Below are 15837 nucleotides of genomic sequence, written 5' to 3' on the forward strand. Positions count from 1 at the left end.
CCTATGACCCCAGCTGACTTCCTGCCCTTTGGGCAGGGGGCTGGACTCGATGATCTCCCGAGGTCCCTTCCAGCCCTGATGTCTATGAAATCTAAAACTGTTTTTAAATTTTCTGCCTTTTGTTAATAGGCACCAAACAATGATAGGATGATTTGACAGAGATTTTGGTTACCAGCGTGTGTTGAAATCAGACTAATGCCTCAGAGTTTTAAGATACCATAAGAACGAATTCAAGTTCAAATTCTTCTGAGTAGCAGGAGGAGGAGTTAGTATGGGTACTAGTTGAACTACACTGGAGTATGCCTACTAATACATGGAGATAGGTAACAAAGATGTATTTTTCTAACAAAAGGAGACAGAGAGAGGCAGGGGTATGGGGAGGGTGAGAGACAGAATATTCTTGTGTGTTAGAGATTAGGAGAAGAGAGATATCTGAAAACAATATGTTGAAGTTCAAAATGTTTAAAATGGCACTAATTCAGTTTATTCTGTTGACTTCAACAGGGTGCTGAGCACAGAATCAGTGAGAACTTCTGAAAAGAGGGTTGACTGTACTTAGAATATATGTAGCAGAATTTGGGCTGGGCTACACCCCCTCACCCCTCCCCGCAGTGGGATTAGGGCTGGGCTCTGCACCACTGTGACTGGATTGGGGCTGGGCCACACCCCAGCCCCTCTGGGGTTGCACTGGGGCCATACCCATCTTCCCCCCTCCCAGCACAGCCGATGGGGTTCTGCTGCAACCACCCCAGATGCCAGATTGGGACCACTAGCTGGATCTAGCCTATGGATGGCACTGCCCATCTGGCTTGTGGGTCAAAAAAGGTTGAGCAGCACTGGGTTAGAGTGTTGTTGTAGTTATTATGGTCCAAGAAATAGGTGAGAAGCAAAGTTTTTCCTGGTGCTATTTCTAGACCAGCTATACAGTTGGGAGAGATATCAGGCAACCTGTTGAGACACAAAAGGTTTGAAGAAGGACACTTCATGCCTGCAAGCTTGTCTAAAAATTTTTATAGTGGCACAGGTTGCAAGAGAACAGATGCCTTTGTATCTTGACAATAAATCGAGTCTGCTGGAACATGGTAATTACTCTGCTACAGCAGCTTCCCATGTCTTGTATATCATCATTCCCACGCCTCAGAAGGGCAGTGGGAGCACTTAGGATTTTACGAGTTACTTGTTTGATGATGGTGATGTTGAAGATATCCCATATTTAGCAACCTTCTGTTGGGTGATCTGTAAAATTGTTTTGATATTATTTCAATTATCTCTCAATTAGGAAAAAAAATACTTATATGACTGATGCCTGGTGAGGAGGAAAAAGTTACAGTAAAGAGAGAGGGGTAGGGGAAGGAAGGTAGTAGTCAATATGTCAGGTGTGGTTGGACAATTGAAAGCAAAACATATACATCTTTATATGGACTGGTTTTGTAAAGAAAGAGAAAAGTAGCTTGCCTGTATGTTGTCCAAGAAGAGAAGAACTGTGACATATAAATACTTCAATTTTTATTTATTTTGTATTTCTTGGAAGCAGAAAAAAAGATGTAGAATATAGTACCATGTAGAAATCTTATTTATGCTGCTTTGGTATAAAATTTTTGCCCACATTGCTACAGTGACTTTTAATAGTTGAATGCATATCTGCTTTTGAGGGGGTTGTTAATTTTCATGTGGTTCAGGCTAGAAGATTAATTGTTCCATTTTGTTTACATTTCAGAACAGTCAAGCGTCAAATATCACAACTGATGTGTGAATTCAAGACTGTGCTAAGCTCTCCTCCCTTTTAAGCCTTGACTCAAACTAAGATGGAAAACTGACAAAAGGGGTAAGCTCTTCCTTCTTTTTATATATGGTTTTTCCCTGCTTAGTCTCTTAATTTGTTCTTTCAGATGCTTTTCTGTAGCTCTGCATGTTTTAGACAAACAACCATAAAATCAATTGACTCCATAATTAGGGGCCTTATTAATGGAGATGAAGCTGGCTTGGTGACTTGCTATATTTTGGTTGACTAAGTATTTATACTTGATGCTTTCCTGGTGGATCCAAGATTTAAGTGGGGTTCAGGAGCAAGAACTGGTACTGTAGGGGTAGCTGCACCTGTACTCCTAACCTCTTCCCCCACACCAGGGTGGGCAGACCATACTGCAGGAGCAGCAGCAGGGACTTTTTTTAGTGTTCAAATGGGATAAAAATTTCCCCCTTTCTCTCAGCCTCCCTTCCCCGCTGTGCTTAGCAGCATGACCCCTTCCCACCCATTCCCTCCCGACCCACCTGTCTGTAGCTGACTTGGGGTAGGCAGATCCCCAGAGCCCTTCCTACTTACACCTTTGGGCCCACCTGCTGTTGCCACTGTCTCGGCCACTCCTGCCCCAGTGCAGCAGGGGTTGTGGGAAGTTGCACAGGAAGCTAGGCTTGGTCAGGATCAATGACAGTGTTCCTCCTCCCTGAGCATGCTTTCAGGCTGGCAAGGAACACCTGTGGGGACTGGACAAAGAAGAGGAATCCACTTACTTCCATTGTTTCTGCTGTCATCAGCTGAGCCTGGCTTCCTGCATAACTCAGCTGGAGTGGATCAGGAGCAGCTCTGGAGCTTCTTCTGCCCTGGGTCAGCAAGGAACAGCAGCAGCGGGTGGGGAAGCAGGGGAGGGGAGGAGAGGGGACATTCTGCTGAACACAGAGCAGCCGGTGGGGAGGTGGCAGTGGCATTCATATCTGCTTTGGGGACTTAAAAAAGAGACCCAGCTGTGGCTTTCATAGCATGGCCTGAAAGAGGGGTGTGACCGTGCCACTAAACCCATTCTGGTGGGTCTGCCTCTGCTTAGTGCTTGTCTCTGTAGATGTCTTGCAAGTGTTGGGTAGAGCCCTAATGGGCTGGACGTACTATGGCTATGGAGCCAGATTAGGAAGTTAGAGAGAGAGGACTGGCTTGGCCAGGAGTCTAAAGGAAGAGATCAGAGCAGAAAAGGGAGTGCAGGAAAAAACATGAGGGGAGGATGGTGTAAAGCTGAGGCATCTTGGTGAAAACATTGCAATGGCCTAAAAGAGCTCTGTATGTGAATGAACTTCTTGCTTCACAGTTTTTTTTTTTCCAGTGAAGGCCACAGACAAACAACACCTTATAGACCTCATATATATCTGGAAAATAAATAGGCCTTTAACAACTCTACCCTGTCTGGAACAAATGGTTTGATGGTAAAATGCAGCTTAACTTGATTTAGTCTAACACATTTCCTCTTTTTCCGATTGCAAAAATTATCCCAATATCACAACCCTGCAAAAACTTGGTATCAACTTTAGCAGAAGTGACAGAATTATTTCAGAGTACATACTGCTCACCATACCAATCCAGATGCATTACGTCAAAAGATGAGGCAAAGGAAGAAAAACTAGATTGTTCATTATTAATTTAATGGAGGCAGCAGAATCAAGAAAGATTGCCATGTAACTTTGTTGATAATGCACACAGTAGAGAGTGAAACTATTTCTAAAAAATTCTTCTTGGAACATTTGCTGGTAGTCCACTGAAGTAATTTTGCAATACACCTGTCTGCACATGCTTTTAGTTCACCTATGTATAACGAATCCCTAAGAAACCAAGGACTTTTAATTATGCTTGCATATATTTAATTATATTAGACCTGTAGGTGGGAACACATCAAAATTGGGTATGTGTCATGCTTTATTTCAGCACTGTTAGAGATTTCTTCAAGTCTACAGTAAGCTTAATTTATGAAAGGCACTCATATTCATCTCTGGGGCATTCTTTAGATGAATGATGATTGGTAATTATTTTTTTCTCCTTTATTGAACAAGGTCTAATATATTATCTCAAAGTAATTGAAAAAGTAACTTTCTGTTAATGGGCATATTAGTGTCCATTTTTAATGCTAATTTGTTCTCTTTAACAAATGGTACTGCCAGCGGATGCAATTATATTGCATTTTAGTAAATTTGAAAGAAAAGAAAATATAACTGCTATTGGCAGTTTTTCTGAAACTGTCAAAATTCATCCTTGATTAACAGTCTTAAAAATAAAACGTATGAGACTAGAGAACTTGAAACTAAGTCCTTTACCACTGACGTATGTCAGTTCATCTCTCCTTGCCTCAGTTTACCCATCTATAAAACAAGTCTTACTAACTGCAAGATTTAATATTTATGCAATATTTTTCACATTTTCAAATAAGTATAACATAACATTTCTATGTAACAGAACAATATGTCCTGGAATAAGAATTTTATTAATTGCTTATAAGTTTTTGATGACAGTTATAGTACAATTTGGCATTTAAACTTTTTCTTTTCCTGTTTCTCTGCTGTGGGGGTGGGCAGACAGTACAGGTAGTAGCAGGTACAGTTATGGAGGTTGCCAGACACTTTCCATAAGATATTGTTTTCAGTTTCATATTTTTCTTTCATTCTTTAAAGCAGACTTAGAATTTGGCAATGTCAGAAAAGGTGGTATAATCGAATCTCAGGATTGTATCCTAAATATACATGTGGTAACAGGCACCTTTTTTGTTTTCCCTGTGGAAATGCACTCATCTTTGACCACATTTTGCATGTTTGAAAATGTCTATCCAAACATTAGCAGTTTCAGTAAAGTTTGGCGTAGATAGCCTGGAGAGACAAGCAGATTAATGGCTTGATGTAATGAGGGTGGCAGTGGGTATCAGAGATAGAAACTGGTTGGGTATCATGGATGGGTAATAATTGCTGAGACAAGATTAAGAAAATTATCTGCAGATGAAAAATAAACTGAGGAGAATAGAAGGGAAACCGGATGGTACAGTTGCTGAACAAGCTTAATAAAGTATTGATAGTAATGCATTGTAAAACATGTTAATTAATTCATGGGTTTAACACATAAAGGTTGTAGTGTAATGTAAATCCTTATCAATCTGTGTTGATTAGATAGACCTTGTATTATTGGAGCTTGTACTAAGCTTCTCTCTTTCACATCAACAACTTTGTATTAGGGCTGTGCGAAGCTTTGGTTGCTGATTTGATTTGGGGGAGATTTGGCCTGATTTGGCAGCCAAATCTCTGAATCTGAATCGAATTGGGAGACCAATTAAAAAGGTCCAAATCAATCTGAAGCCTCTGAATCTATTTGGAAAAGATTCAGAGGAGATTTGGAGATTCGGGCAGTCCCCGCTCGCCCTCGCAGGGAGCTGGACCTGGACTGCATGCTGGTAAGTAGGGGGTGGAGGGAGGGTACCATGGGGGAATCCCCGCTAGGCCCCATCCCCTGCCTGCTCCTATAGGCCTCCTGAGCGCCTCCCGATCTCTGCCTGCTCTCCCAGCCATATCAATAGCTGCTACACCCAGCCCCAGTGTCCTGGTGCTTTAAAAAAAAAAGCCCTGCACTCAGCAGCTGCTGCAGCTGCCATTGGGCCCTCTGGGAACTCATGGCAGGGCCCCCCCCCATACAGCATGGGGCAGTTGGGTCAGCGGGGATTGCCTTCCCACCTGGCAGGGGCCAGCGAGTTTGGGGCTTTTTTTAAAGTGCCAGGATGCTGGGGGTGGGCGGGGCAGCCATTGACAGGGCTGGAAGAGTGCGTGTGGGATGGGGAGATTTGTAGATTCGGTTGATTCGACAGTGGCCAAATCTCTGAATCAGATTTGGCTGAATCGATTTGGGACAGTGATTCGAATCCCCAAGTCAGCCAAATCTGAATCCAAAGCAGATATTAGCTGCTTTGCACAGGCCTACTTTGTATGGCTGATCTCTTCATAGGAAATGGGTTGAATTGGGAGGAGTCAAATGCCATGGTGTGCAGCAAGCTAAATTCTCTAAAGATCCTATCTGCACTAAGCAAGTCTTGTTTCTTCATGGGAAAGAGGTACATAGACAAATTGCCTTGAGATAAAGGAGGGGTAGGGCTTCACAGAGCATCAGTTACTTTGCTACAGTGACCAGTGTGCAGAGGCATAATATCTGAATAATATGGCTGGGGCAGACCTCTCTTGCCTTTCCCCATGAGGTAGTGCATGGAGCAGCAGCAATCAGTAGGCATGGGCAGCATGTGTCATAGAGTGAAGACCTCCTGGAGACTTGTAGTTCTTTGGAGTGTCAGTAGACTTCACTGCTGCTGGGGGAAACTTTCACCATATTTTTTTGCCACAGAAGCCCATGCTGAAAGGGCAAAAATTTGCTGATTTTGATAGCAAAAGGAGGGGTTGGGGTCAGTTTCTGCTCCCTCCCCCCCCCCGGAATGGTGAACTCTACCACTGCTCTATAAAACTATGCTTCCCAGAATGCTTTGTAGTCCATGACATACATCACCCACTTGGCTGCAATAGGCAGTGAAAGCCATGAGGGGAGCAGGAGAGTAAAGTGCCCTCTCACTCCTTCTGGTGCCCCCTCCCTTTAAGTGGCACCCAGGGCATGCATCCCTCTTGCTCATCCCATGTTACCTTGTTGCCTGTGTGTATCTTCTTACCATCCTATAAGTAAAAGCTGAAATGGGTTACATTTAATTTCTTGAAAGATGTACACAGGCACCTATCACAGAGTAGTTAACATGCTATTCCTATACCTCATGGAAGTTCTTCCTATGGCTGTGCCCTGTATTCTGATGTTCATGTGGACTGGACCTGTACCCTCCCCACAGTGTGAAAGAGTACAATCCAAATACAACTTGAATGACACAACAGGGATTGAATTGGGGACCTCCCGATCTAACAACATGAACACCTACATCTTGGCCAAACTTCCAGGCTTAATATTTGGAGAATGTAGCAACTCAGATCATCAGTGCCTGGCACAGGGGAATCTGTAACCCTACTGTAACACCACAGTGGAGTACAGAACTATAGTCAAGGGCTCAATATAATATATATATACACATGTATGTATATCCATGTCTGTGTGTGCGTGTGTTTAGATCTGAGTATTTCCCTCTAATGCTATAGCCTCTCTTTATTGAGTAGGAACAAAATAAAGGTCACTTAAGTGTGGCCAAGAGTTCTTCTTCTATTAGACTATGAGAGTAGGAATGTCATAGGGAAAGCTTTTCAGAATATTGAGCTATTTGAAGAATAGACAGTATAGGGGGAAAAGAGCACAGCAAGAGAGAAGCTATTTTAATTATGAATTTATCAAGTTATTAGAGACTGAATTAACCCATATGGAAATAATCTAAGAGGAAATCTAAGTGGGAAATAATTCTGATAAAATAACATTAGTGTAACGAAATCTTCATGGGGACTTCATTGGTTAAATGAAAAACATTTAATGCTCAGATCTTAAGTTAATGTGAGAAATGAAGGAAGGCTGTGACTAAATTTAAATATTCCCATCAGGAAATAGAACATGCAAAAATTCATACAGTGTTTGAAGGCTTATGAAAAACCTACTTGTTTATGGCTAGTTTAGATGTATTTGCCTGCAGCAAAAGAAAGTGTAAGGGAATACAAAATCTCTTAACAAAAGCAGTACAACATGAAACTTTGCATAGTCAAAAAGGGATCTTATGACTAGAGTATCAATTCTGAAGGAAAGGTGCCATGGTTTATTTATGTGCCAAAATAGAGATACACAATTATTTTGCCAGTTATAGCAACAAGTATAATAAAGAGGGAGAGCATTGAAATGTTAGGGAGGTTGGGGGAGGAAAATTCATAGGAAGCAGGCTCTAATATATAATGGATAGAGACAGGGGTAGATCTATAATTTTGAAAAGCAGGGTACAGGTGGTGTGCTGCATCATCACATATAAAACAACACATTTTTCTCCAGTTAAAAATAAACTAGAAGCTTTACCAATATGCTAGATGCCTAGGGCTATGTTATTTAAGATTGAAGGAAAAACAAATATAACTTCATTGGAATAAGCTAAAAAATCTTCAGGGCTGTGAAATAGGAGCTTCATTACCAGGAGCAGCTGAGAGACAGCAAAGCAAAGGATAGTTTTATTTGTGGAACATCAAGACCGTTAAAAAGAAGAGAGCGTTGTTAACACCTGTGGAATCAAGAATTCGGAAAGGATCAGGTATGTTATAATAATGAGCCACGAAATCAATTGACTCCCTCAGCACTGCCTGACTAGAAATGCTGCTGCCACAGCTAGGCAGTTACTTTTAAACTCTCAATGGAACAGAAATCAGAAAGGGTTGCAAGTGTACCAGTACTCCACCTGGACGGACGCAGATGAATTCCTCAGCCCACTCATGTCCCCTTTCTCTGTACATGAGAATGAATTATTTTTAGTTTCTGCTTCTCTTGACTTCAGAGAAGCAGACTATTAGAGTGAAGTAATATTTGATATCTAGTATAATCCAACCATGCCATAGTCTGGTACAGACTGAGCTTGAGGAAGGGTAACAAAGGATCTAGAGGATAAATAATTACCAGTTAAAATATATGGCCTTAAGTACAAGAAGAAATAAAAAGTGATTCTGCTAATAATGCTAATGTGGAACTTGTAGAACTGTTAGAAAAATTGATAAATGATGCCTCAGGTAAAATTCACATGAGAGGGTCCAAGAAGCTCAGATACCTAGTGAAACAAAAATATAAAGAAGCATGGCTTTGACAAAATATTCTAAAGTTTAAGAACTTTCAGGTGCTCTCTGAATATTGGAAAAATATAGAGCACACTTTATTGTAGTATTTCTGAATGGGGAAACAAAGCCCATGAATTTGTAACATACGAGCTTTGAATGGGAAAAAAAGAAAAACAAGCTGTTTTGTAACCTGCGAAAACATGAGAGATAAAATACCGTACGAGTAACATCAGATGTTCCAAAATTCTATTCCCAACCCAGAACAAACCCAGAGACTTAATCTTTAAAGAAAATATGTCCTGACACAAAAACAAGGTTACAGAAATGACCTAATGGAATATAAAACATTCAAAATATAATTATGAGTCCTTTGGAAAGCATTTTTTTTCAGCTAGCACTATGCTTTAATCCAATTGTCTACCTTTATGTAAACAGAAAAAAGCTTGTTTTGCATTTTTGACTCTGTGTCCAGCTTTAGGTGAGGAGTCATGAAGAACACTTCAATCTTGTGGGATCCAGTAGTAACTAAAACTAATCTTTATTTTGTTAATGTAAAGTATAATAACAATTTCCCCTCTTGCAACTGTTATAACTCCCTCAAAATGTATAACTTTATAAGGCTAAGAGCCATAGCCAAATAAGATAAGTATAGCAACTTGTTAAAAACATGTAACATATAGCAACTTGTTAAAAACATGTAACATAGACAATTTAATAGATAAAGGCAGGGATCTGCAACTTAATGTTATGTAATTATTAACAAAATTAAACATTTCCATTCCATTCACCAGGTAAAGATATAGTTGTTCCATAACTGGACATTGCAAGAGCTTAATCTCAAAACTATATGAAAACCTGATTCATTTGGACACGAAACTTAAATATGACTATATGATAAAATGAAACCAGGGAGTTGATAAAGGAGGATGGAATTTGATTTGGCAAAGACTGTCATTTTCTTTCTGGGTTTCTTTGAAGCAAATCCTAATTAAATACCCTGTAATTGATAACTCAATACAGTATCTTCATTAACATTTTATAATTTTCTCGTGCATGTACAAATGAATCTGATGATTCTGTCTATACAGAATCAGCTTATATGACTGTACCTTTGATCTTCTGTTCTTCTGATGATTGGTGTTATCCCAAAGCTCTTTGGCTGTACTCTGGTTGAGAGCACTTCTGCCATTCATAATATATTTCTGTGCAATATGAGAAACCAGTAATTGACTGCCAAAAACCACCTCTTTTGGTAGAACCTTACTTCCCCTTTTGTAGTATGAGGAAGGGGCATCATTTCTGTAACTTTCAAACTTTTATTGCAATCTGGTCTGCAGAACACAGCTGCCTGACAATTTAAAGAGAAGAGAAAAGAAGAAATATCCTGTGTTTCAATAACTCTTATTATTGTGCATGTATACAGTTCTCCAAAAAATTACTTGAAAACTAAATATGATGAAACAGTATTCTCCTGATGCTGAAAACCAGCAGCTGCCACAGACAGCCATGGGCTGGTTCCAGTTCCAGCCCTGGGAGAATGCCCTCCCCTCCTTCCCTTTTGCCATTTCACCAATGGACAGATTGACAGAAGTAGAAGGACATTCTCCCATGGTGGGAACCCTACAGTTCCTGCTGCAGGAGAATAGCTCCCGCTGCTTGCACTCCTCTGGGCAGATCTGGAACAGCTCTGGGTGAGGTGGGGCATGGCGACAAGGCTCTCCAAGTTCTCATTGCTCTTCTCCTAGCACAAATGGCACATCTGTTCATGGCCTTACCCTGCAGATGTGGAACATGCCCTGATACAACTGTGCTTATTTTGGTGGAGCATAGATGTGTCCTCATAGAAATGAGTCTCCCACCAATAGATCTTTGAATTTAAATCAACATTAGTCCTGTTTTCAACTGGCACAGCTGTATTCAAGTGAAAGTTAAACTGAATTTCTGGCTACATGAACAGGTTTGTATGGCCAGTCAAACAAGTCTGGTGCAAGCGGTCCTCCCGCTGTCATCACACATGCCAATTACTGCAGAATTGACCTATTTTGTTTACTTTTCTGTACTTTACTGCCCCAGGATCAGCACAGCTTAAGGTCACACGTCTGTTAAAGAGCTCTGGTAAACCCATATACATAGTATTTGCAGGCTGTTTTCCTTGTGTATAAATATTACTTCTCAGAGACATGCAACTGAGAATGGCCAGAAGGAATGAAACGACAATTATGAACTGAATATTAGACCTGAAAAGAGACTTCATCTCTTAACTGAGGTTTGGGTTCTTTTGTGGCTCAGCTTTTGAGTTTTCTGAGAACTATACAGCACTGAATTTCAGCTACATAGCCTTTCTATATATATCAAACCTGGAAGAGATAAAAACAGTTTTGTGGGTCTCATCCTGTGGGAATATTTCAATACCAATTCATAAGTCAACAATATGAAAACCAGCCAGATAGAAAACAGTATAGTCTGCTTGTAGTTACTACCACAGAATGAATTTCTCAGTACTGTGTCTGTCTTGTCACTCCTGAGCTGTTCTAAAAAGTTTTTCATTGGATATTCAAAATTGCTTCTTGATCCCAGTGTTTTAAATATATGGTATAAATAATTTGTATATTTTATACTTTGAATACATACTGTTCGTTATGGATATTTTTGGAATCTGACCATACAAAGCATCTGCTTGACAACTAAGATCCACTAGTAGATTGTTGGGGCTATATCAGTGTTATGGAGGCTATTTGTCATCTTCAAGGATGATACATCATTATCAAAATGAAAATCATACTGACGAGATTGCTTACAGTTCTCGTTGCTGTTGTGGAGCTGAAGCAATATGTATTCGAGACAAATAGCAACTGACAGTGGCTGTGTATATAAAAGAGCTTATATAATGATTCTATGAAAAATTGGAACCGTAAGTAACCACTGAAAGGACATTTAGACTATATGATAAAATCGTGATTTTGAAAAAAATCTGTTTAGCAAACATGGCTAAAATATGTAATGTGTCATGATCAAGTTATTCTATCCAAAATTTGAGTAATGTAAGCATAGCTTTAATGGTGATTCTCTAAATTTATTGAGTACAAAAATAGAAGTATAACTGGAAGCAGACTGCAGATTATTTTTTATGAATGTAGTATTTAAGGGCCAAGTTTTAATAGATATATGCTTGTTAATTAAAATAACTTTATAGTAATAAACTGAATCAGCTCATTCTTTGATTTGGTCAAATGACTCTGAAATATTTTCACAAGCAACAGTAGAAGCTCCCAAGTATACTTGATCCTAAATCATTTCACAAACTCTGCCTAAAATGATTTTCTTCTAATGTCAGGTTTGAAAGTAGATGTAATTGGAAAATTGTAATATAAAATAAATAAGGCAACCTATCCTTCCTAGAAGGTATAAACTGGACTGGTTAGATCAAAAACATATTTTTGATATAAAATATGGAGTTTGCTTATAAGCAGAGTAATGCCAGGCAAGACTGAAAATAGTCTTAGATGACATTAAAATGGAAATAACCCCACCTGGTGAGAATGTGACTTTAAATCTTGGGTTTTAAATCAACAGCAGTCCAATGTAAAAGAGAGTGCAGCTATTACATCTTAAGTAAAGCTGCCTTAACATGTTATACCAGCTACAAGCTGGCTATGATACAAAAATAGGCACTTTTACCCAAATGCTGTTAGATTGCTTTAGGATCATTTCCTTCTGGAGGAAAGTTGTAACAAGGATCAACTTCATCCTGCAGCAAGATTTCCAATATAACTGATTCAGTGATACTTTGTGACACCATTCAGTCAGATCTGTTAAAGTATCATGAAAAGAGTCAGAGTCACAGTGGCTTCAAGACATTCGAGTTATTGGAAAAAACATAACAGGCCCAGATGTAACACACTGGTTCAGTGAAGTTTTAAATTTTCCAAGTTTGAGAGAACGGTTTTAAGGCTGGACAGACTAATGCATTTGGGCTACCTGCATGATGAATTTTGCCCATCTTGAAATGTATGTGAGTTGAATAGAAAATAGAAAATCATTGTTGATTAAGGTTCTGATATGTGTTGACTGTCTACTGCAGAGATACTGTACTAGGACACCAGGGAACCCTGGGATACTGCAAGATTCTTTGAAAGGTGCCACAGGAAATGTTAGGAGACAAGTGACATGTGACAAGATAAGCAGATAAGGGCATGCTCAGGCTCTCCTTGCCTAGTGGCTCCCCTCCATTTTCTGCCCCCTCTGCAGGAAAGTATGCCCTGTAATAATAAATCAGTTTTTAAAATGGAGTTCCAGTCATTTCACACAAGTTACAGAGGTGTACCTCATCCAACAAGGGGTGCTTTGAGTTTAAAAAGTTTACAAGCCACTGGTTGACTGTATCCTTGAACTATCTTGTTGTTTTCAGTAGGTTTCCCTTTTAAACTACTAAGCTTTCTTACACAACTATATATTGGTAAATCCCAAAATGTTGTGTGATGTGGTATGTCCTATATAACTATACAGTGTGAGAAATAAATTATATGGATGTTTTTATGTGTGACCAGTACCTAAATGTGATGTTTTAAACGTCAGCCTTAGGGAAAATGGTGCCCTGGGCAAACTTGTACTTTGTCAGTCCCTTCCTCCCACCCCCCCAGCACACCCCCAAGTCACTGGTGCTGTGTGTGGAGGGTGTGGGGGTGTGCAAGAATATGGGGTGTGGGAGCGGCTGTGTGCATAGTTGTATGTGTGTGGGGGGAGTGCATGCATGTGTGAGGGGCACATGTGCCCCAGTGACTGTGGGTGGCAGGGGACCCTGTGTGCTATCATGGGACAGTATATATCTGCTTACCCAAGATGCTGGCCTGCTGCTGGGCGGTGGGGCCAGGGAGTGTTTGGGACTCATTATAGGGCAGCAGAAAGAGCAGGCATGTGGGCAGCAGGCAGGATGGCCTACACAGGAAGCCCAGCCCCAGCAGTAGGGTGCTGCCACCCAGAGGCCCCCACTGGCAGGGTGCCACCAACCAGAGCCACCCAGCAGTGGTGGCGGTGGCCAGGATGGGGGCTGCATCTCTGCCTCCAGCCCCAGCACTTCAGTGACAGTTAAGCCTTTGGTGTGCAAGCCAGGGCCACCCGGCTGTGTCACCTCTTCACTGGGCACTGCCACCTTGCTCTTAGCTCACCCATCTCCTGGCCTGTCATGCTGCCTGGCAAAACCTGCCACCACCTGGGTGCTTTTTATCCCATCGCCTCAGCTAGCTGGCTCCAATCAGTTCTAGGTGCAGCTGCAGGGGGCGGCCCCACTGCCTAGGCATCAGAATTAATTGCCAACAAAGTCTCTCAATGGCTCCTTCCTGGCATGAGCAGAGGGGCAGGGCAGGGTGTGTGTGTGTGTTGTGCCCCCCTGACCATGGCACCCTGGGCAGTCACCCACATCACCCACCCCTATGGCCAGCTCTGACCTCAACAGTCTTTCATTGTATATCGGTTTAATATGTACAGTTCTGTAAAATTATATTTGCATTCTGAATAGTAACATGTATTTAATTAGCCCAGGTAAATTACTGCTTTCCTTTCTAGGTGTCCTGTCTCCATTCCAACTATATTCTATTTACTTACATAGTGCAAAATGTTTTTATATTAGGGCTCTACATACTGGACTCAGTGGGCTCTTTTACACATGCTCCAATACGTTCTGATTAGAACACATTGGCAAAGACTTAATTAATCGAGTCTACTTCGACTTGATTAGAGTCAATTCATCAAGTCTGCTGGAGCGTTCTAATCAGAACCCTCCAGCATGCTTGCATTCAGTGTCCCTACGTTTCAAAATGGCAGTGGGGGCACTTTAACGAATAGCTCATTGAACAAGCTTTAGTTAAAGCACCCCCTCCCCCCCCCCACATTGCCATTTTGAAACCTGGGATGTTGAATACATAAGATGCTGTGGATGTCTTAGAGTGGCTCCTAAGAGCCACTCTAATTAAAATGTCCCCCCACCCTGCCCCAGAGCATGTGTGTAGGTGCCCACTGCCCAGTACGTTTTGGTTGAAATTATGAAAATGCAATCCTGTTTACAATATACAATGCCTGTAGTTTATGCTCTTATATTCGCTTATGTTTTATGATATAGCTGAGAAACACAAGCCTGTTTATTCTGCTACAGAATCTTGAATTCATTTAAAGTTTTACTCCATAGAAACATGCAGTAGTGGAGTCTTAGCTAAATAAAATGGCAGGGTCTGCTTTTAGGAAACACCTGAAAAGAAATGATGTTGCTGTTTTTATGAGTTATCTTTCTAAATAAAGAATATTAGCTAATGGCCTCATTGAAACATGAAGTCACAAAAACTAAGGAAACAAATACAATATTGTTCCCAGAGAAGAAAATATTATGAAAACCAGGGCATATACGCCAAACTTGTATTAGTTATACATCAAACATTGGCTTTAAAAATTCAGATGAAACTCATGTGCATTGCCATAATCTATTCAGTTTTTTTTCTCCTGCTGTTTTAGTAATTGTTCAGACTCTGAAAAGTATAAGGCTGGGATTTTCATATCCCAGAGTAAATAAATATCATTCATATCCCCAAAATGTGCAGGTACTCACCAAATGCAGGGTTTTTTCTTCACCACAAATATTTTCAATTTAAAATGACCTTTTCATAGCTAATAAGAAATTACTATTTTATTATATTGATTAATCACTCAATTTATTCATTCATTTTTTCTGTGCTCATCATCATAAGCATCTCACCTATTTGCAAACATCATTGGATTGATTCCCTAAACCTCCCTGTGAGACAGTGAGATAATGGCCTTACAAGAATGACTGGGAAAGGTACGTGAAGTGGAGATACCTGTCTAGGAAGTGGTGTCACAGGGAAGGATACATTTGTTCTGGTTTTGTGATGTTAAAATGCTTGTAAGTCTGAATGTGGAGAATTCTCTTTTTGTTAGTGGGTTTTTCAGTATTTGGAGTGCAAGTGGGGAAAAAGAGAATATAGAGGTGTTCCTAAGAGACTTGATCTACCTCCCTCCCTACCTTTGCTTCTGTCAATTATGGTTGTTTGGAAAGATGCATTTATCATTAACACTTTCCTGTAGCTGAGCTTGTTTGTAGATGCATCTCTCTCCACTTTTGTAGCTGAAGACTTTTAGTAAGTTTAGGAATAGCATAGTTTATATTGAGTTGAATAATAAGAAATAATAGGTATATCAACGGGATATCTTGCCTGGACACAATTGCTTACCACCAGTATTTAAAAATAAACAACCAGTGTAGGCACTGACTTACTATTTTATTTTGAGCACTGATTTTCATAGATTTCATAGACATTA

The 15837-nt window shown here is 40.4% G+C and overlaps 1 protein-coding gene across 2 annotated transcripts in view; it reads left to right on the forward strand.

Annotated features, from left to right (window-relative positions):
- The window catches only part of DLGAP1 (DLG associated protein 1), a 546520-nt gene that overhangs the window by 120827 nt on the left and 409856 nt on the right, over positions 1–15837 (forward strand). For both annotated transcript variants that reach the window (XM_019546483.1, XM_019546490.1), the window contains exon 2: positions 1718–1825. The gene's annotated coding sequence lies outside the window, so the exon portion shown is untranslated. The remainder of the gene's footprint in view (positions 1–1717; positions 1826–15837) is intronic.

Source organism: Crocodylus porosus, unplaced genomic scaffold, assembly GCF_001723895.1.
Source record: "Crocodylus porosus isolate Cpor-Errol unplaced genomic scaffold, CroPor_comp1, whole genome shotgun sequence".
NCBI lineage: Eukaryota > Metazoa > Chordata > Crocodylia > Crocodylidae > Crocodylus > Crocodylus porosus.